Source organism: Merops nubicus, unplaced genomic scaffold (assembly GCF_000691845.1).
Source record: "Merops nubicus isolate BGI_N331 unplaced genomic scaffold, ASM69184v1 scaffold1225, whole genome shotgun sequence".
Lineage (NCBI taxonomy): Eukaryota > Metazoa > Chordata > Aves > Coraciiformes > Meropidae > Merops > Merops nubicus.
In genome coordinates this window covers 83,500-106,593 of record NW_008608025.1, presented here as the reverse complement: position 1 = coordinate 106,593, position 23,094 = coordinate 83,500, and the positions used below count along the sequence as shown (strand labels likewise).

Below are 23,094 nucleotides of genomic sequence, written 5' to 3'. Positions count from 1 at the left end.
TACCCTCTCAGACACCAGCATTTGGGGGATGCACAGCCCCAGGGTTTTGGGTTCCGCTTGGAAGTCGCCACAGTGTATGGTAGGAGTTAGCCATGACAAACCATGGAGCTGTGATGGATGGTCAATATTGTTTGTTTTTGTATTCTTTCAGGCAAGCCCACCAGGTGGGGTGGGCGGGCGATGGAAGCTGCTCCTGGCTGGGTCATGGCTCAATTTATGAACAGTAAAACAGATTTTCTCTCCCTTCACTGAAACTCAGAGGATACCAAGCTGTCATTACCTCAACCATTTCTTTGTTCTGCCTTTATTAGATTTCCCTTCTAAAATCATGTCCTCAAGCAACTGAGTTTTTACATATTTTTAACTTATGGGGATTATTTTTGCTCATATGTCATTCCTTGTTTACGTCTGAGGGTAAAGGCCTTCTATAGGTCTTTAGCATGAAAAATAAATAAATTAGCACTTCTATTTAATGAAATATATTTTTCTTTCCTGATAATTCACTGCTTCAAAAGGAAAACAGATACAGTAAATGGGCAAAAAGGGGGACATTATTCTTTAATAACACTCTGGTTAACACTCTGCTTTTAAATATAACGCTAAACACTGCGCAGTAATTACAATATTAACATAATCTTCTCTATTTTAATAGCGTGAACATTTTTCCTGATTTGCTAAAACCTCTACCAGAAGTCAATCCTCAGGGCCAATGAAGCAGCATGGCAAATAGACAGAACATATTTCAAAGCTGAGTAAAATTACCCTTGAATAATTTATAATCATCAATGTTTTATTTGTCTAAATATAATATTTATGACTCTCATTTATGAAATTACTTAATGAAACATAAAATGTTATGAGCTATAATTTATTTTATTAAAATGAAAATCAGGAACTTTCAATTAGTGGTATGGACAATCTCATCTGAATTGAATCCCTATTGCTGGGCACTCTAATTCTTTCTAAGGCGCAGAAGCTACAGATACATTACTTACAGAACAACTGTTCTTCATGAAGAACAGAGAGGCCCTAGAGCACCCAGGAGGGTGCTTGTTATATTTCTTTTAGTAGTCTTAAAAACTCTCCACCACCTTGGATAACAAAGCCCCAACCTCCAAAGACTTATAAATATTAAAAACCTTAATTAGCATATCTGATGTTAGGAGGACACTCATATTTAAACTTAAATATATAAATAACTGTAATTAATAACATCATTATTTGCAGATAGCTACTTGGATGTATTCCAGGTACTTAGCAATGCAGGTTCCTGCAAGCAGATATGAAGATGACCTCATCTACACCTTCCACTGATAAAGTTACAGTAGAAAACTGTAAAAACACATAAGTTTATAGTCCAGAGATCTGAAACCTAATCTAATGCAAAATGCCTGGATTGGGATACGTTTCTCTCCCACGCTTTCATAGCTGAGATATTTATTCCAAGGCGCTAGCTGCTTTCACAAAATACTACTCTGCATGAGTAAGTTAGCTGCACATGATGTGAGTGACAGCGGAGGGAACTAGGTCAGCTGCACCATTAAAAATAAAAAAAGAGATTACAGCAACTATTCTGAAATCAGAACACAAATAATAATGTTCTAAAAAGGTCTTGGATTGTTTTACAATTTTAAAAGTCCCTTCCTATAGTTACATTAAATTTCTATTTTATTTGGTGTTTCTGTTCTCCTGATACTACAAGTTGATCCACCTTTTTTCCTGTAAAAGGCCAGATGCCCCTTTCCTCAATGGTAAAAAAATCTCACCATTAATTTATTACAGAGCAAGCATTATCATTGGATTCAGCAAGTCAATACATTTAAATGTCTGTTATGGCAAAGTAACAAACCCTTTTTCCATACTAAAAGTTACCTATGTCCTCAAACACAATCCCTCACTGAAACATTCCCTACTACTGCCTCTCATCTAAATATTGCTGATACCAGGTTCAGCATCACTGCCCTGTCTTTCTGAGCTCATCTGGAATTTGAATTAGATGAGGTTCCTCCTCCAGTGATACAGAAGCTTTGCTTCTTGTGTATCATATTTACAAACCCACTGAGAGATATTTTGGGTTGAGACACAGTATATTATGATACAAATCTCAACATACAAGATAATGCATCAGATCAAAACTACAGGATACCAGGCAGGAGCCTTGAGAAATCACTGATTTTAAGTTCCAGTTCATGAAACTGATTTACAAGCACTCATTGAAAGATATATGAAAGTCCTGAAGCGGAACAGGCAGTAACTAACCCACCCAATCCACAAAACTCTTTGCTGCTGTAGCATGAATCGTTCCAGATCCCCCGAGCGATGCTCTCCCTGAATTTTGAATGCCTCAGTGCTTAAACAGAGCAGTGATATAAAAAGGTGGTCAAAGACAGCGTATTAATGGGAGATAAAGATGCTAATACTTCTAGCTCAGAGCATGACATGCAACTGCAAAGGGTAAATCCAGGTTTCACTGAACAAACTATAGGCACCATGCTGTTACTCAGTCAGCTGGTGGCCCGTCCTCCAAATGTGAACATCCAAATCACGACAATCTCTGCCTCTAGATGAGGATAGAATTACGTTAAAATAATCATTAAAAATATCTGAGATCCTTTGTATTTCCCCTTTCTTTTTGGATCTCTTTACTAATTCATAACAGGTTTCAAGCATCTCTCTATAAGTAAAGGGAGAAAATTACAAAGTGAATCTTTTTTTTTGTAACCATCTAGTTAAAGACATTTGGGTTTTAAGAAAACCAGCATAGTAACCATGCGTTCACTCACAGGCTCACTGACCTTTATTTAGCCAAACCCCTCATCTATAGTGTCATTCCTGAGCAGATGGTTGAAAGATCCCATGTAATTACCCACATGGGAAGAACTGGTGTAAGTCTTGTGGCAGAACAGTTTCATGAACCAGCCTGAAACACCCACAGCTACACAGCACAAGCACATATCAAAGACCCCAAAAGAACTGCATTTCTCTCACTGCAGATCTTCTTTGCTAACAGAAGAATTAGCACTGAGGATAAACACAGCACAGGACCATTAGTCCTCATAAACTAATCCTAAAGCAGAAATTGATGTAAGATCAAGATCAAGGTAAAATCCTACAGCGTACATATGCAAAGAGAAGCTGTAGCCCCCCCTGGGATTTTACTGGTAAGTAAATGAGGCTGGAGTACACCAAGAGGTGATGAGAAAAGCCTTTGGAGAGAGGAGCTGAATTATTTTATTGCAAAGTATCAATAAGAGCTACCTGTACAGAAAAGCCAAACCACAGAAGGGGATTTGTGGAGCAGGAAGAAGGATGAAGATGTCTCCTCCCAACCAATCCTTCATGCTTACTTCAGCCACAAGAGTAAGAGTGAAATGATGGGTGGCCCCCTTCTTCTCTGGAGGGGAAGGAGACCCAGGAGTGTTTTCCCAAAGTGAAGGCAGGTAAGAGTGGCCTCATTGCTTACATCAGGCCACTGGCTGCGTGTTGGGTCAGTGCACAGGACTCAGGACTTGTCAGGCTCTGCTTGGGCTTGTCCTGGCCTGCCTGGAGCTTTGCTAGAGCGTGTTTAGCTGTAGTAACCACCGTCACAGACTCCCAGAATAATTCAGGTTGAAAGAGACCTCAGAAGGTCCAACCTCCTGCTCGAAGCAGAGTTGGCTAAGAGAGGAGGTTCCTCAGTGCTTTTTTCTGGTGCTAGTTTACTTTCTACATTGGCAGCAAGTAATTACCAGAGAATTTCAACTGTCCTGCAATTAGAAGTTTTAGTTTCCACAGCTGTTAAAAAGACTCCGAACAGGCAGATACAGAGTGCTTTGAAGGCAAAAGAAAACTAAATTAAACTTTGTATTTTCTGTTTTCAGGTCTCATAATTTTAAAATCAATTATTTCCAATGAAATTGGCAGAAACAGTGCAGTACTGCACCACCAACAAAGTGGTTATGCATTAACAACTTACTTACTAAGGCATTTCCAACTCCAACCATATTTAAATCAACTTTTCTCAGAGGATAATTACTGTACTGCAATCCCAAACTCTTTAAATTCCAATCGTTCCCTTTAAAATGTGAAATTTCCTCTTAATTATCCCCTCTTAATTGACTTAAGAAAAAAGGAAAAGCTAGAAAGACTGTCAAGCAGAATCTAACAACCACAGAGATCCATTATTATTAAAACAGGTAACAATGCTCAGTGAAACCAATACCAAACAATAATAAAGTTTAAGACATTGAAACTTACTTATTTTAGTGGCAATCCATATACTTTACATGTTTGTAGAAATGTTTTTAGTCTACTCCCAAGGAAAATCAGAAGCCAGATTCTTGGACAAAAAAAGACATGCCACCACCTTTGATCATATTGTTTTCCAGCTTCAGAAAGAAATCGTTATTTTAAAAAAAATAATTAGTGGGGAGAATAGTAAATAATTCATTTTCTGTACATGGCACTTAATTTTGATTTGCAGTAAACCTTCTGCAGTATATCAACCTTAAGACTCCTACTCACCATATTGTTAATACTCCTTATAGTACCATAAGAAGAAGAGACATAATTAGCCCACTGTTCCACTTCTAATCACTTACCACTTTTAAAACAACATATGGCCAAGGTTGTATACATTTTTTGAAAATCCTGCTTGTTTAGCACAATATAATAGCAGTTTAAATTAATCTTTCCTTTAATTTCTACTGAGATTACACTTAAATATACAAGTAGGGTTCTTATCCATTTCAATCATAAGTGCACTAACACCAAGGCAGGTTTTTGTGTTAGATATCTACTGCTTCACAGAACTGAGTAAATGCTGCTGGAACACAGGCAAAGGCAGAGCCCAAGATTAACAACCCCATGACAAGTAAAAGCAAAGGCACATTTGCATCTTCCAAAATACCTGCTCAGAAAAAGCTCTTAGATTTAACACTGTGCTTACCTTCTCTTATTTACTCTTCTCTACACTACTTTTGTTTCTCCTAGGTGCCTGCACCATCTCCTCACCTGCACTCATTGAATTCCTTCATGTCATTCCTTCATTCTACACTTCCCTGGGACTGTGAGAAGTCACCAGCTGGGCCTGGGGCTAGGGAGAGACATGCAGTCTTCAAAAGCACCCTGTGCCTCCTGGGTCATGGTTTCATCAGCCACCTGCAAACCTTCTTCACCTCAGGGAGAAGGATTAGTCTTTGCCCACCTTTACGCAGCAGGATAAACACAGCCCTAGTTATGCTGCAGTGTGATTTCCATGCTTCTCAGAAAAATTCCCTTATTATTAAATAACAGCCTTTTACCTATAGCAATACTTAACAATAAAATGGATGGGAAAACACAGGCTTCTTCTCTATCCATCATTTTGTCCAGGCAGCACCAAATAAATGGAAACAACAGGACAGAAGGGTATGGGAACCTTCCTGACATATCATCTACCGCCAAAAAACCCCTAAATGTTTACTGTGATAATTTTTGAGCCTGGGATATGAAGCCTGACAAAAAATTTATAGTTTATGTGCAGAAATTCCACTACAAAAAGAAATAAGCTTTGCAATGGCATACAGTCAGAGACTAGGACTATTGCAAATCATTATGATAACTTTTCAGTGCAGAAACATTATTGTTTTGGAGACAATCACCCCACAACGCTTGAGAGAAGCTTTAGCTACCAGAAAAAAAAAAAAAAAATAAAAACCACAAAACCAGGACAAAGTGGTAAAGTTGTTTTTCTGAAAGTGTGGGAGGGAGCAAATGAGCATCTTTTTGTGGAGCACATGAGGAGAAAATTCTCAGGTCAGAAGCAAACCAGAGTGCAGATGTATACAATTTAGAGTTAAGGGAATAAAAGAACAGCAGGCTATCGTAACAACAGAGCCACTCTCAGCCAAAGCACACACGAGCACAGGGAGGGTTTTGTCCTGCAAATTTCTGAGCTCTCTCACCCTAACTTATAATGAATGTAAGTGGATAATACATTCCTAACTCCACAAAGGCATAAAATTGATCACTTTCTGGGGTTTTTGGACAGTTTCAAAGTGCATTCTTCAAGAATAACAATTCTGTGCCTGGTTCACCATGCTAAAAATCATTCACTCTTAGCAGACTTGGATATTTAAACCGAAGTGAAAATTCTTGCTCAGACCCTAAGAGTTGCAAACTGCTGCACTACCCAGCAGGCTTCCTGTGGGTTTTAGTCAAAAGAGTTTCACCAAATATGGGCTCTGGAAAGCATCAGTGTCCTCTCCCTGAAACCTCCTTATCAGTGCAGATGAGTCTGGCCCTGAGATGAGATGGTGCTCTGGGTGCCTGGGAGCCAAGCGACACTTTGGTTGAACCCCTGGAGCAAAGTGTTGCACGCTGACACATTTTGCAAGCTGTCCTATATTCTTAAAGAGCCGTGACAAAATAAAAACATCTGATCGTTTGACTTTCTCCCCGTCTTAATCCATGCTGCTTGGCCAACCAGTGTGCAACTGAATGGCTGCTGGTATTTTTTATGTGGAAAAAGCACCCAAATCTGGGGGTGCCTGGGACTGTGGAATTGCTCCAAGAGGCTTTCTGATGAGTTATTATCCAGCTGTCTGAAGCTTTTGGCATCAAAACCATACTACAACTGTACAGCTTTTGCTCTGGGTCCTTGCTCCAAACTATTTTTTTGCCTCTGTGTACTGCTAACTACAATCATTATGGGATATTTATTCACTTAATATTTTGCTTATGCTGCAACATTAGACAGCTGTTGGGTGGCCTTGGATGGTGCTACTCAACAACAGCAGTTGTAAATGTCACATTTCCTCAGACTACATCTGCATCAGCTGAATTTTCCTGCTTGTTGTTTCTTCCCCAGATGCCCCGGGGAAGAGTTTCACGCCAGGCAATGACCTACATTCCACAGGGAGCAACTTTTAGTGTCATGTCTCCCTCCCCCCTGCTGAGCTCCAACTCTGCTGTTTCTCATGCAAAGTCTCTCCCAGCGCTCCAGCCTTCCAGGAAATAACCCAAGCCTTTAAAAAAAAAAAATCCATGGGAATTATTCAGAAAGGAATGAATTGCTTTACACTAGTTGTCACTGAAAAATGCTCCACTTGTGGAAGAGAAACAAAAAAACCCCAAAGAACCAAGCAAGAGTACATATACTAATATAAGTATATGTCTGTTTAAGGTGTAACTACTATGAGTACACACTCCTGGAACGTAGGACATATACTCAACACTACAGTGTCTATATCCAGTAACATTGCATATATAGGATCTCTTTTGCATAACATTAGCTGTCAAGGCTTCTGATCTAGACAGTTGAGAGAAAGATGCACCTTCACAGAGTGACCCCTTGCAACATATGATGTTGATAATAAGTAGGATTAATTGTCCTCTTATGGTATCTCTTCTCCTACACTGGTCATAAAGAACATCTAGGAAACGTCATAGAATGGCTTAGGTTGGAAGGTCCTCTAGAGATCATCTAATCCAACCTCCCTCCCATGGGCAGGGACACCTTCCACTAGACCAGGTTGCCCAAGGCCTCATCCAGCCTGGCCTTGAACACCTCAAGGGAGGGGCATCCACAGCCTCTCTGGGCAATCTATTCCAGAGTCTTGCCACCCTCGTGCTGAAGAACTTCTTCCTAAGATGTAGTCTAAATCTACTCTCCTTCAGTTTAAAACCATTTTCCCTTGTCCTGTCAAATGGTGCCATGCTAATTGCTACAAGTGCAGGAAAAAAACCTCCAAAGCCATTGGTTGGGGAATAAATACTGAACAGCACATATATGACCAAACATTATGACTGTAAGCAACATGTTCTTTAATAACTTTAATTTTTCTTATTTTGTGCTTAGTGTCACAGGGATCCATAATGGCAACAACCCATCAGTACCTAGCAAAGATACCTCTCTCTGAAAAAAAAAGCTGGGTGGATAACTGAACACAATTAGCACTGGGGAACGTCAAGGTTCAAAGTGGTGCTGGTGTTTACCACCCAGCTTCACTGAGCACACACTGCAACAGAGGAAAAAACAGAACTATTCCTGCAGAATTGGAAAAAAATAATTATAAAAAAAAAGTATATTATCTAACAGTCATTGTCTCATGCACCAAACTGTGTTCATATTGATGTAGGGTCCATGACCATACAGTTTGCATTCAAATCTCAAGGATACAATACACACAGCATCATTCTGTTTGGAAGAGACCTTCAAGATCATCAGTTCCAGCCACTAACCCAGCACTGCCAGGTCACCAGTAAACCATATCCCTAAGCATCACATCTACCTGTCTTTTAAAAAAACCCCAGGGATGCTGACTCCATCACTTCCCTGGGCAGCCTGTTCCAAGGCTTTACAACCCTTTTGGTGAAGAATTTTTTTTCCTAATATCCAACCTAAACATCCCCTGGCACAACTTGAGGCCTTTTCCTCTTGTCCTTTTTGCTTGTTACTTGGGAGAAGAGACCAACCCTCACCTCACTACAACCTCCTTTCAAGCAGTTGGAGAGATTATAAGGTCTCCCCTGAGCCTCCTCTTTTCCAGACTAAACCACCCCAGATCCTTCAGCTGCTCCTTATAAGACATCTGCTCCAGAACCTTCACCAGCTTTCACCGCCATTCTCTGGACATGCTCCAGCACTTAAATGTCCTTGTAGTGAGGGATCCAAAACTGAACACTGTGTTGGAGGTGTGGCTTCACTAGTGCCGAGTACAGGGGGATGATCCCTTCCCTACTCCTGCTGGCCACACCACTTCTTGTACAAGCCAGGATGCTGTTGGCATTCATGGCCAGATCATAGGATCAAGGATAACAGAGTCTGTAAAAGAGAAGAGAAAACCAAACCAAACCGAACAGAACAAACAGAACACCCTAACAAATGACAGCTGCTTGGTTTCTAAAAAGTGAAGTTCAAAAGATGATTGGTTAGTATTGCTCAGGCAATCTATCTGCATCTCTATACTACATCTATCACCATAGCAACTGCAGCCTGAGAGCTGTTTCCAAGACTAAGAGCAATTAATTTTCCAGGAGATGTAAAACAGTATCCCTATTATTTTGAGAATGAATTAGATGGAGCACACCAAGAACCCCAACCACCCAAACACAATAGTTAACATGATTTGTTTCCCAGGATCATTTACACACGGTTAAGGTCATTATTCAATAACATGCTACATGCATGCAGCAGTACATTTTGGGAAGAATGTGCTCAGTTCACAAGGACTGGAAACTTGTGAGCTGCTCCAAGGTGAATAAGAAGGGCTGAGCAGCAGCCTGGCCACTGCTTGTGGATGATGAGGAAACCAGATTGGTGCCTACTCCCAGTAGGACACACAGTGGCACAGACCAGAATTGACAGGTCTCTCCTCACCCTCCCAAACACATGTTATCTTGTTATCTTAAGAGACCATTAACTGACATAACCAAAAGCTTACTTCACAATCATAGGGCATCACTAACTGGTGGTTTTTTTTTTTTTTTTTTTTTTTTATGTGCACCAGCCAAACAAGAATTGACACCAGTACTTCTGCTCTAGGACGTGAAGACCACTCTAACATGTCATGGGCTTTAATAACAACTAGGATCATCCCTGAAAAAAATCATATGAATGAAACAAAACATTCTATTAATCACCAGCCTATGCTGCACAATATTTCAGAAACCAACACACATGAGCAAGTGCACTGAGATTGCTGTAAGACGCTGTGATCTCATTGGAAGACAGTTTCTTCCCAGACAGAAACTTTATCTTCCAGATAGAAGGCTGAACAACACAATGGTCAGAAATTAATTTTAGTAAGTACGTTTTAAAGTATATGTGGTTCTTTAGAGACTGAGATTTAATGACCTATGCAAATCTCTCATGAAAATCCAAGCGTGGAGGAAACTCTCTCCTCCTCATCGGTCCCCCTCCACTGCTGGTGCTCCCCATACTGCATTTGGGTGCTTATGCATTTTATTAAAAAAACACATGCTCCTCACCTCCACCTTGTTCCGGGCTCACAACTGCCCCTCAGAAACCAGTGCTACTGGTGAAGCTTCAGGCAGAACACTGCACTTCTTAAGCATGCATGTCCTGTGTTAAAGTGCAGAGAGAAACAGCAACTTTCACAGAACCAACTCATGCACATTCTCGAAGAAGAGCAGCTGTGACACTGACTAGTCCTGGCAACCTCTGAGCTTACATCAACAGAAAAAACTACTACTTTTCTCTCAAAATGCCTCTCACCATCCTTACTCCAACTGCAGTCTTCCTGCAAGCAATATTTCACCTGAATCTCAGCATCTTTAATAACCTTATTTAATTGTTTTCATTGCTAGCAACTCCTTCTCCCTTCCTCTCTTGTAGTTCTCACAGCCAATTAGTCGAGGAACTTCTGATTATCATCACTTCCTCGTCAGAGATCCTGATAATCTGCTCCTAAATGTATCAGTGTTTTGCTAGTGATAGTCCCTCAGTTGGTATTCATTCATTCCTGTAATCTCTTCCGGCAAGCAGTTATCACAGGAACTCCTGGAGCAAAGCATCGCACACTGACACATTTTGTGAGCTGCCCTATATTCTCAAGAGCAATGACAAAATAAAAACATCTCATCCTTTAACTTCTTCCCATGTTAATCACTTAGAAAATCTGAGAGCTGCCTGTGGAAAGCAGGAAGCGGCTTTACAGTACAATCAGCAAATGGAAAACAGTATTGGTAAATGGAAACACTAGGAAGAAAGGGATTTTTGTTGATGAATTATGAGCCTTTCTACCTTGCATGTCTCTTAAGTATTATACAGCACGTAAGCCTTTCAGAAATGCTACCCTAGTAGATAAGCCTATGTACAAAAAAGCAGTTATATTCTCCTTGCAGTAATTTTCATTTCAGAACAACACTGTCAAAGTAAGCTACTTATTTAAAAGTGTTTGATAATATAATGTCTCTACTTAAAAAACTAAACTAAATAAACCCCCATAGTTCAGTGGTAATTCAGAAGGCAGGCAGGAAAACCTTACAGCTCCTGTACTGGTACAAACCCTGCTCTCATCAGGAGACCCAAACGAGGACTACAAGTACCTGAATTTGGAGACTTTCTAAAGAATGGTTGAGCTTAAACTAACTTAAATGTTGTCCAGCAGCTCCCGGGCCCACTGTACATCATGGAAACTTCTTCCAGAGCCATGATGGCACAATGACAAAAATGAGTGGCAGGCATATGAATCCCAGTGTGATCAGAAAGGATTGCTCTTAATTGCAGAAAGACACACTTAAAGATGGATAAACTTCATTTCCATTCACTGTTTGTCATTAGAGCAGGGCAAAAGATCTTGAGTAGGAGCTAGTAATAATTTTCCTGTAAATAAAATGTGCTGTAACTCTTTGGAATAAATGACACTGTCATAGCAATGAGAAGTCTGGGATATTCCGTCGCTCCCACTCTTTTTTTATCAGAGCAAGGACTTTGTCTTCTTCATCTCTCTCACAAATACAATGTAACCCAATTAACTCTGTATCTAACCCTTACCAGCACCTTCCCCAAATGAGCTCTGAAAAGGAAATAAGAAAACATGTTCAGCTGTGTATAATGAAGAAGTTAAATAGTACACAGTATTTTCCTGCTATGAGTGGGTAATAATTAATGATTTTAAAAGATTATTTCTGTCCAGCTATATACAGGTATACTGATGAGAAATAGTTGTATAAGCATATATATTCCTATCTTTTCCTATTTGTGTAGAGATGGGTCCTATTAATTATGACCAATCAAGTAACCTTACTATCAAGAATTTAAGTACACTTCTGACAGGCATTGTGTATCTCATCCTGTGAATCAAAATCCCTTAATAACCATCAGTTTTAAATTCTGCTCTATTTCACAAAAATTACCTCTGCTCTAGTCCTTCCAGTTGTTTGTTTTTCAAGGGAGACTTTTTTCCCACCTTGATGAAAATTTCCAGGCAGTTTTCAGAGAGCTTGACTGCCACAGTTGATTGCCTGGGTTTCATCATTTGGTTAGAATGGCAGTATTTTTAAAGGACGTTTGATTCTTGAACTTCTTTAAATGTCCAGGAGAATGGACTGCCTTTCTGGGCAAGGAGAAGTGCTCCAGGTCCCCCAGGCACCTGGGATGCTGCCCACCCAAAGCCCAGTGCAGGGCATCTGCTGACAGTGACACAAAGGGGCTGCTAGAAAAGGTGCTCTGCTGTGGAGGGCTTGAGAAGACTTCACTGTCTTTGTGTAAGTTAGGAAAAAAAGTCTTTAGGTATTTCCTGAAGTAGAGCTCTAGATGTTACGTAGCTAAACACTCTTCGCTTTAAGTCTTTGTTAACTCACTGCAGTTTCCAGAAACATTTCTGTTTCAAAAGCTGCATTTTCAGGGTAGCATGTCAAGCTGATTTTACTCTGCGCTTTCAGCTGTAGTTGTGGTTCAGCAATAGTGGGTTTCAAATATTTAAGGTGCCTTGCTATTGTCATCCTAGAGCTGTAGCAAGAATTCGAAGGAGAAATTATTTTTGTCTTGGATAAGTGAAAGGGACAAATATGGAAGATGTGAAATATCTAAATGCCTCTTGGCTGTGAATACAAAAATTGAAAATCATCTGTAAATGGAAATTACACATTTCCATCTGTAAATTTACACTGTTGAACAATAACTTTCCTTATGTTTTCTAAAGTGAAAGGAAAAGTCTCAAGTGCTGAGAATACTGCTACAGTATGCTGAGTGGTACGCTACCACAACACACTTACTAACAGGAAAAGTCAGCACAACACTCAATAAGCAAGAAAGGAAAAATACATTTTTCTAACTGGAATAATGGTCTCTCCAACTGAATTGAATAGTGAACTGTCATTGTTTTATTTAATCAAAGTATTCAAATAATTACATTTGGAGAAGCTCTACAGATGTCACTGAAGTCAGTGAATAGCTGGGAGGTGAATGACAAAAATAAATCTAAAAAGACCCACACAAGATCCACATGCTCTCCAAAAATGACTGCCTAAAGGCTGTGCTTTCAGTCTCAAGCAGGACACACAGAGGTTACAGCTGGAGGAGCTGGAAGACCTCTTAGGTACCTTTACCCCATGATGACTCTCTCTGGAATGCAAGATACGGTGAAAGGAACAGAAGTTTATTTACATGTTACACTTCTTAGTTGCTGAGCAAATGAACACATATTTCCTATGTGTTTATTTGACTTTTTGTAGTCACAGTTCAAAGCCTGTGCATGCAGCTTCACCTGTGGGCACTTGCTTCACTTTGATAAATCATGGGTTCCTGAAGTGAATCATGCTTCAAACACTACTGATTTGCAGTTGTAGGTCTGTAATTAAAAGCCATGTTTGACATCTGAATTTAACTGACACCCATATATATATGGCTTCAGGCTGGTCTCCACTGCCATTCTGGTTTGTATAACATTCATTGAAATGTTTCCTTTGAAGGGAAAGTTTCTGACAGCTAAGTGAGTAAACAGCTTGGATTCTAGTTCCCTTCAATCACTCTATTGATGTGGTACAGTAGGAAGTGATTTTAAATCTAAACTGTCACTAAAGATCAAACCTCAAGGTTAAAAGTAAGAAAGAAACAGATATGTGAAGTTTTTTGCTCTAAAACAAAACAAAAACAAAAACAAAAACAACAACAAAAAAAAGGATCATGCAGAACTGTGTTTTAGTTAAGCCAACTTTGAAACAGATTGAATCAATACCAGACTGAGATGCAATGTCAGGAAAATGCTGTTAAATAGACTGAGGTAACCTAAAAAAAAAAGCCCTGAAAAGCACCCATACCACCAAATATGGTACCAAATTACAACTTGTGCTAGGAAAGCTGGTTGAATCTGCTGTAGATTTGGACAAGACAGTTTCGGTATGAAACAGGTTAGCCAGAGCTCCTGCTTACCAAAACAGAGCTGTTTAGATATATTGAAATTCAGTGACTGTTTTCACAGTCATTGTTAACTAAGGACAATTTACAAGGTAATTTCTTTGTGCATCAGCAGCCTTTTGCATTTCACTGATTTAATTTTTTACTAAGCAAGTAGAGTTAAAAATTGGTTGAAATGTCTGGCTGCATAAAAACCCAAACAGATAAAATCCCTAGGTTAGGTCACTGTTTCCACTCTACCCATCGTAGACCAGAACATCTTGAAACTAATTTCTAAATCAGAAGATAAGTAATGATAGTATTTTGAGTGGAAGACAATCTTAACTAGCAATATATGAAATGCAAGTGGAAACCTCCTTTTATTTGAAGTATTACTTTAAATGTGATAGAGAAAAGTGCTTTTCCAGAATATGTCTCCTATCTATTATATGCTATGAAGTAGTTTTTAGAGGAAGGTATATACTTAATGTTAAAAAAAAATTAATAGACAGATGTCTCCATCTACAGCCAAATTACTTGAGCAAGCCAACCACCTCTCCTTTTTCATACATCAGAAATCATCCCTGAAGTATGTCTCCCCAGAAACTCACCTACCTGACTACACTGAATGGTTTACATACTAACGACAACTGAAGCCAAAAATAAAGAAAACCAGTGTTCTACTTAAATTTTTAATTGAAAGATAGCTAGAAGATTAAACTAAGCATCAAACTACACAAATCTGAGGACTAGAATTTATTAATTTTTTAAAATCATCTTGCACCTATACAAAGGCTCAGACAAACACAAGGTTTGCCCCAAAAAACCTGCTGGCATGTCTTCTCAGACACTTCCACAGTAAGTGCTTCACTGCCGACACAGCTGAAACCACTATTTCCAGTTTGGGGGTACTTAAGAGTAAATCTTACAGTTCTCAGCTTTTAACTGAAAGGTATCATTCGTATTAACTCTGGAACAGATTGGTGACAAATCACCAAATTTTGAAAGGTCACCAAGAGCTTTCTGTGTTCAAAGCTTTTCTCCCTAGCCTATAACAAGAAATTTCCTCTAGAACTACTAGCACCAGGGTACATAGAGAAGCAGTAAAATACACAAACATTAGAGAACAGAAACATACCACTGCTTTCTCAAAATGAAATCAATATTTCTTACTTCCTTAACTGGCAATAAAATTCACAGGCTTCCCAGTATCTGGCTTGAAATTATGGGGAAATTGCCTGTTTTGATTTGCAATGTCGACTCCTTCAGTTACATCACCAAGGGTAACCATAAAACAACACTTCTTTATTACTCTTTCTTATCTTAATCAGTTTGAACACTGCTTCAGGAATGACCACTACAGTAACTCAGGAGCAATGCACCAACACTTTGACCTTTTCAAAGTTTAGGTTTTACTTCAAATGATTTTTGCATTTCAGAACAAAGATTCCTCGAGGACTGGGTGAACCCAAAAATCTTTACCACTTAACACGGAAGGGGTAGAAAGGCACCTTCACTGTTCTTTCTCCTTACTGATCAGGGAAATCATTACTATTGAAAGCTTAATTAAAGACTACTACAGATCTTGAGATAAGACAGAAAATAAGTTATCTTTTAAATGTAATAAAAGCTATTGAGTTTTTTTTATCTGACAAATCTTTACTTTTTTTACTTTCATTTTCTTTACTAGTTGACAGATCATCTGTTAAGAATGGAAGCGAACAAGCCTTCAAAAAACCCTGCACAATAACACACTGGGAAGAATTTGTGTGAGATGCCTTTCAGTGTGACTGGTTCAGATGAACAATAATAAGTTTATTTTCATGCTTAAGAGCTTCATTCAAGCTTTGAGAACCAAAAAATTACCCAACAAGTTTCAACAAATGCAGCTAGCAGAATTTTTTTTTTCTCTATATAACAAGAGATCCTTTAGTTTAACAAAGTCACTAGAATAAACATATGTCAAACTACAAAGAAAAGAAATGAAAAATTCTTCCCATTATCTCTCTCTCCCCTATTCAACTCCAAGAATATTAATTGCAGATGGCAAAGGAAAATGTCATAGTTATGTGGTGAACTTCAGATATAAAGTAAAGCTTGAAAAGTCATGATTCAATAAGTAACAACCTTCCACTGCTGCATGAACAGAATTTAAACCACAGAAATGAACACACACACACAAAAAAATGCTTTTTGGATTTAAAATCATAAAGAATTTTCTTCCATTTTGGCACAACACTTGCTCAAAGTCCCAGGGCAAATACCTTTTGCTATGAAGTTTATTTGTGTTTCCCCTCACCTCCCACCCGAAGGAACCTTGGGAGGGGCTTTAACCGAAGCACTGGCAGAAGTACCCTCACTGAAATACTGCTTGGTACAGGGATTGACACATCTGGCTGAAAATACAACCACTGGATGTCACTGTTACTCCACACGAAGCAAGCAAGTGCAGCCATGAGACCACCACCACCATGGAGTAGCTGTCTACTCCTAATCCCAGGAGAGGAAAAAAAAAAAGAAACTTTGAAAAGTGCAGTGAATGTAAAACTCAGCAAAACCATGTTTGGCAAACAAAGTCTTAGGAAGTCCACAGTGCAAAGTGTCAGTGGTGGCCTATGTTACTGTGCCAAATTTTGGCTTTGAAAGAAACTGAAGGAAAAGTTGGCTGTTCCTGGAGAATGGGAGAACAGGTGCTTCTTCAAGGCCTTTTTACATTTCTTATCTCTGGGACTGTAGACTGTTCCCAGTTGATACCCATTACATAGAGCCGTTGTTCTGCAGGCACTTCCAGCTGGAAGAAGCCTGACTGACAGGACTCATTTAGGTAGCATCACAAAGACACACATGCACACAGTCAAAAAATTCTCATCAGTCCTCAGCTAGATATCCCAACAGTGAATGGCTTTCAGTTCCATCAGATTTCCCATGACTAAATTTGTTTTTTGATGTAAAGGGTTGTAAGCTGCTTTAAGAGGCTTCACATTACATTGTAAATAGAAATTTCAATATGCTTAACAAAAAAAAAAGGAAGAAAGAAAAGGGATGTTCATTTTCTCCCTAGAATGCAAAAAAACCCCTTCTCGACCTCAAGTGATTTTCTTTGTGCTAGCCTTGAACATGAAACTGCTTAGATCTACTGGATAAAGTAAAAAACTATTTCTTTTTCCTTTTGTGTCTCATGCTTCACAAAGCAATTGTTTTATCCTTATTTTAACTTTGTCACCTGGCTGTCTCTCCTATTTCCAGCAGTCCTTGAAGATACAGAAATAACTCCGATTGCTATTTCCAAGATCACCTCCAATAAGCAACATGAGGATTTCTGTAAAATCTGAAAAAAGATATTATTTCAATTTAAGGCATAATTAGTTCTGTTTAACCAAAAATTATGATCCTAGTAAATGTTAAGCCTGTACTTGAAAAGAAAAAGCCATCCTCATTTGTAAATAGTTATGATTTATTCTCAACAGCTTCACCCTACTTCTTTACAATCATCTCAAGTTCCGTCTCATACTTCGTCTGATGATTTCTGAGTCTCTTACTCCTTTCAAATTAAAAGTGTTAGGAAGGAAAATAAAATCAGAAGTTCATAATGACAGTTCGAAAGATGTCTAAAATATGCAAGCATAAATAACAAAATTCTGTTCCTAAGTATCCTTAATTACAGTGCCTAATTTCACCTTGTGTATGTGATAAAACAGCAGAAAATGAATTTTTAGAAGTCATCTACACATTTTTTACTTTTCCTTTGCAGCTAAATAAAAATTCAAGATTACTGAATTTGTTTAACCTTGCTAAAATAAGATCTCTATATTATCAACATTAACTATGAGGGAACTATAACTCTGCTGAGATGCAGATTCCAATTTAGCACAGCACGTGTATTTCCAGTCAATATGTGAATCTGTCACTATAGTTAGATGTTACATGATTTTATGGTGCTGCTGTTCATGTACTATAATTTGTTATGCTTCTAATTAAAGCTGTAGAAAAGCTTAGAAACATACAATATGTATAATCAGGAAGCAGAGAATGCCTGAGACTCAAAGATAGAAAAAGCATATAGAAAGCCTTAAAAATTATAAATTCATTAAATGCAGTGGAAAATACCATTTTAATGATATAAATAGAGGGATTTCCATGGTGGAAGTCTAGAAAAGAGTAAAAAAAGAAAAAAAAAACAACACCCCCCCCCAAAAAAAAAGCACAGCCCATAGAGCTTTTTCACTATAAAATGCAGCACTGATTTCATATCTTTACATGACAGGGAAAAAAAAAAGGTATGTGTCATGAATTAAATGAGAATAAACTGTCATGGAAGTTCTATGAAAGTCGGAGACCCAGGAAATAAACAGCTACGGTGAAAACAGTTCACCCAGGCATGGCTTTTCAACCATCTCACTAGCTCCAGATGAGAGGAGATGAAAACAATCACAGAGTTGACCTTTGCTGAACAGCTCATCAAACCTGGCTTGCCCTTGAAAGCAGGACACACAGGCACAACATTTCACAAAGTGTACATGGAGCCTAACACACCACACCCACACACTCTGCCAGCCCATCTGTGTGGCCATGGCACTGTCCACAGTTTACTGACAAAACTGAATTTGGTGGAAGCTTTTGTGTTAATTCAATTCATCCACTGGAATATTAGACAACACTCTGGCACATCACACTCACCCTGGCCATTTGATGTCATATTTTTGTGTACTGTTGATGCTTGTTTGACTTCTCTTTGCACTTACGTTCTAGCCAAACCAAATGTAGGTCATTCAAAACTGCAGTCATTAATACAGATTCTGCCACTGCCAGTGCTTTTAACTTCAATAGAAAGGCAGAAATTGGTCAAAGAAGTTTCATGAAAGGAAAAAAATCTCTGAAAATGTCTCTATTTTTTTTACACTGTAACGATGATGAAGCGATAGGAGCAGGGGGGCGAGGAGAAGTCATGATTACTGGAAGACCTCATACAGTGTATTACCAGCTGGTGCAAAATACTGAAATTCCACAGTTAGTACCTTCAGGCATTTCCTGGCCTTAGGTAAGTCCTGTTTTGAGATTTTTTTCCTTTCATCTTTTCTCACTGACTTTAAAGGGTTCCCTCACTCCCAGTGGGTTGTGAAGCAGCCCCCGGTGCCGCCTGCCGCAGAGAGGCTCTGACACTGCAAGGGTGTTTTCTTTGATGAACCGTAACAAAACCTGAGCATGAGGAGGCATTGTCTTCAGCCTTCATAATGGGATTGCTCATTAAATGGAAGGTAAACATATAAAGAATGACAATTTCCATCCAATCATTCAATTTAGAAAAGGACAGCCGTTCCTCGCAAAGTCGAACAGCACAGCAAGGTTACTCCTAACAGGGACTTCACAATACAGCTGCCAGTGTTCAGAGATCATCTGTTTACCAACAGGTACTGTGGCCACTGCTGCTCAGCTTCTCCTGAAGCAGAGAAGAAAGCTGAAAAATGACAGAAGCACGTACAGTATTTATGGCCTGGTAGATCCTACAAATGTTGCTGCTGCGGAGATGACCACTGTTTTCAGACATGCCTGCAGCTGCATCATTTGATTACACAATAAAAAGAAAAGGAGCAGAGGTGCCAGAACTGCACAACTATTTAAATATTGTAGGGGCTGATCTTGCAAAAGTTTCTGAGATTGGTGCTTATTACCATGAATACACTTACTAAAATTTTTGGAAGTACTCAAGCAAATAAAGCTTTTAATGCCTTAAATCGCCTGACTCTTGAGGTCCACAGGTGTATAAATGTAGATCATTACACCCACATGGAGTCCCTTGACTTCCCAAAAAACCTCTATTTAGGTGAAATCATCTGCCCACACTGTTCTTTTTTTAAAGATTATAGATGCAGTTTGTGGAATAACATACCAGATAATTTCTCTGAACTTCAACAAGAAATGATTTGCTTCTTGTTCAGACAGATAAGGAGAAACTGACATAAAGATACAATGTAAGTACCAAACTATAATTGATTAAGTTGGACAAAAACATGGATAGAGCCACCTTCCAGATTTTTTTTGGAGGCTATAAGAAAACTCTATTTTTATATAGTCATAAAATACTCAACTGCAATTTGCAAATAATATTTAATTTTGTGAAGGTTTTTCTGCTTTTCATTTGGAATCTGCACAGTCTGTTAGATGCACTGATGGTCACTCTTATCAAATATTTGTCTACCAACTTCCACTTTACACAGAGACCAAGGAACCAAGACTGAAGACCACAAAAGTCATACTGGTGTCTCAACAAGACATTGTTTCATACATGCCTTTGCCCTTCTACTTTTCTCCTCTTTCAGGGTTTACAGAAAGCTTGCAGAAGTTTCAAAGTCAATAAATGCACAACAGCTCAGAGGTGGTGACGTGTTAGATCCAATGCTACTGTTTTTAGAGTTCCTAAAAGAATGCAAGTGAAAGTGACCTCAAACAGTTCTTGAGATTCAATTCCATCACTAAAGCATCCCTCAAAACTGACCACACAGTATTGTTCTGATTAATTGCAACAGAAATGATTATGAATACTGCATTAGGTTAATGCTTTTGCATCCATTTTTTTAAAGAAATTTTCATTTTATCTATTCAAACAGAACTACTTTGAAGATTGCATGCAATATTTGATCTGGTAATAGTCCACCACCTGCAGAGCTAATTACCATGCCTATTCTCTTACATTCAACACATAATATTCCTATATTTTAAAGCTGATACTGGATTCACTTTGAATCCAAATTTTCTGCTGGTTTCCGTAATGTGTCAGACCAATCCTTGAATGGAAAACATGTACCAAACTCTACGTGGCACAATGTAAATGTAAAGCTTACCAGTAATTACTACAAGGACTCCTCTCAAAAATCACAACTACAAAATGAATGCAACCTGTCATGCCAAATTAAGCACATAATAAATGCATACGAAGCATACGAAGCTTGCTTTCATCTAGGTATAAATATACATGCTCCCAATGGGCTGCTGAGTCTCTGATACCAAAACATCACACAGTTTTCTTAGGCCACTAAGACAGGGAGATGATTCCAGGTTTACTTAAAGAGACCTCACCATGCCATTTATTTTAGGGGTAGGAGACTTCTATTGTTGGTTCCCTTTTTATCTCTTCTGAGATAATGTACCTTAGCAATTTCTGCCCACAGGTGAGAAAAGCTGTTTGTAGGTATGACATACACAGTACGTGTGAATATGCATGACTGACAAGTGAGGTATATTGTAGAATCTTTGAGGCAAGAGTCACTTCTGTTTTACACTATTTTGCAGTTCTGTAGATAACAATAACCATCACAAACATCTCTACAAAGAGCTGACAATTTCTTGGTATTGCAGAAAAGAACAGAACATACTTTTTTTTTTTTTCTTAAAAGTGAAAGAGCTGCCTAAGAAGAATCTCTAACAATCACATTAATTTTCAATACAAATGGGAATTACTGGGGAAATTCTGGTATTAATGTTGTGCCAATATTTGAAAAGGACAAATGGACTCACTGCATGTCAGTGAACACAACAACAATCCCAGGCAACAAAACAACCAACCAGAAAAAAAAACAAACGTAAAAGATTATATTGGATTTAATTAGTAGATAATTAAAAGATAGTAATTTAATTAGGTTAGCTTTATTTTAACCTAAAAACTAGGTTTAACTTAATTACCAACTTGATAAAGCATCTTACTTGATCCTTCACAGAATTCTGATTGAGACAATAGATGTCTCAGCCATATTCCTTTAAGAAATTACCCTAGATTGGTACTCTGCCGTGTTCATCAATGATTACATAAAGTGTTAGCTGATGAGAAAAACAGGTTGACTGCTTGGTAAGAGGAGCAAATTCAGCCAAAGTACATGTCAATATAGACACATGGTGATTGAGACATTTAGGGATAAGAAGAAAGTAATACCTGTAAAACAAGAAGGAAGAATTATGGAAAATGCTGATTTTAGCAAGGACAGAAGGTCAGCAGAGACAAGCAACCTAGTGTGAATTCTCAGTGCACAGTGCTTTGGAAACTGGGCTTACAGTAGCCTGGACTTAATAATCCAAAGACCAGCCAGATAATATTCAGGGTAGAGGGTGCTACCTCTCTACACAGCATAATCAGATCCCTGGTGGAACAGTCTTTATGTTTCTGATGCACATTCTTTCAAATTTGGAGGCATGGAATTTGAGGACTGATGCGAGGTTGACTGTTCAAAATGGTGGTATGTCTAATCTTAAAATGTATAAACCTTGAAAGCTGTAAACAAACTAGTCATCCTAAATTGGCTACTTTTGTATCTCAGTGTCTACTGGACTGCCTCTGCAAAAAAGCTCCTTCTGAAATACATCCAAATGTATGCTGTCCATAATTTAAATTTACAGAAAGGTTTCCAAGAGAGACTTGAATGAAAACTTAGGTGCATCAAAATTTAGTTTGCATGACTAATGTTCCAGCACAATATCTTGATTTGGGACACTTGGGAACATCCTATAATGTAATGCCATGTAAAGAGACATAACAAAGGTAACATCTAGCATTATGAACATACTTTTGAATCAATACTAATTACTGTCATGAGAAATTAATTAGAATGGGCATATTTCTGAAATGATGCAGCTACAGTGCTGGTAGCTGCACTAGAGCCAGCTCCTCTGCATCGAGCTTGGCTGCCTGAATAGTTTTACATCATGTGCTACAGGTTGTGCCCTTCACTTAAAGGAAATGTTACTGATTTTCCCTTCACCCTCTCCCAGTACCCATGGTGATTATAGGAGTGTTATCACCCTGTTGTAAAAAGGAGGAACTATTAAATGAGATAACTGGTGAACCTTAAGGGGATGCTTACATGACAGACCAAATAATTTTGAGCAAGTTTTGCCTAGTGCTTTGGGGCTCGAGACAGCTCCAGTTCATAAACTGCATGGTAACCCGGTTCTGAGCTCAGGCTCAAAGGCTTGTTCAGAAACAAAGTATATTGGCTGCACATGTCATAGTACTAATGCAAATATATGAATTTTGAATCAGATATAGCTCATAATCTCATTTGTTGAGACACAGGTCAAGTTTGAGCCCTCACCAGCAACCTTATAGGTAAGTGCACAGCATACCAGTGGTAACGCCAGGAACAGATGTTCATTATTTGGTATTCCACACCAAGATAAAACTAATAATCATTCTATAGAAGAGCTTAGAATTCATTTATTGCATCTTTTGGTGAGTATACATTTTTCTAAGAAAGCTATATAAAAAGCAACTTGCTGTACGTGTA

General features: G+C 38.6%; 1 protein-coding gene across 1 annotated transcript in view; it reads right to left on the bottom strand.

Moving 5' to 3' along the window:
- The window catches only part of LOC103772811 (fibroblast growth factor 14), a 96,117-nt gene that overhangs the window by 22,270 nt on the left and 50,753 nt on the right, over positions 1-23,094 (bottom strand). The gene's annotated exons all lie outside the window — the stretch shown is intronic.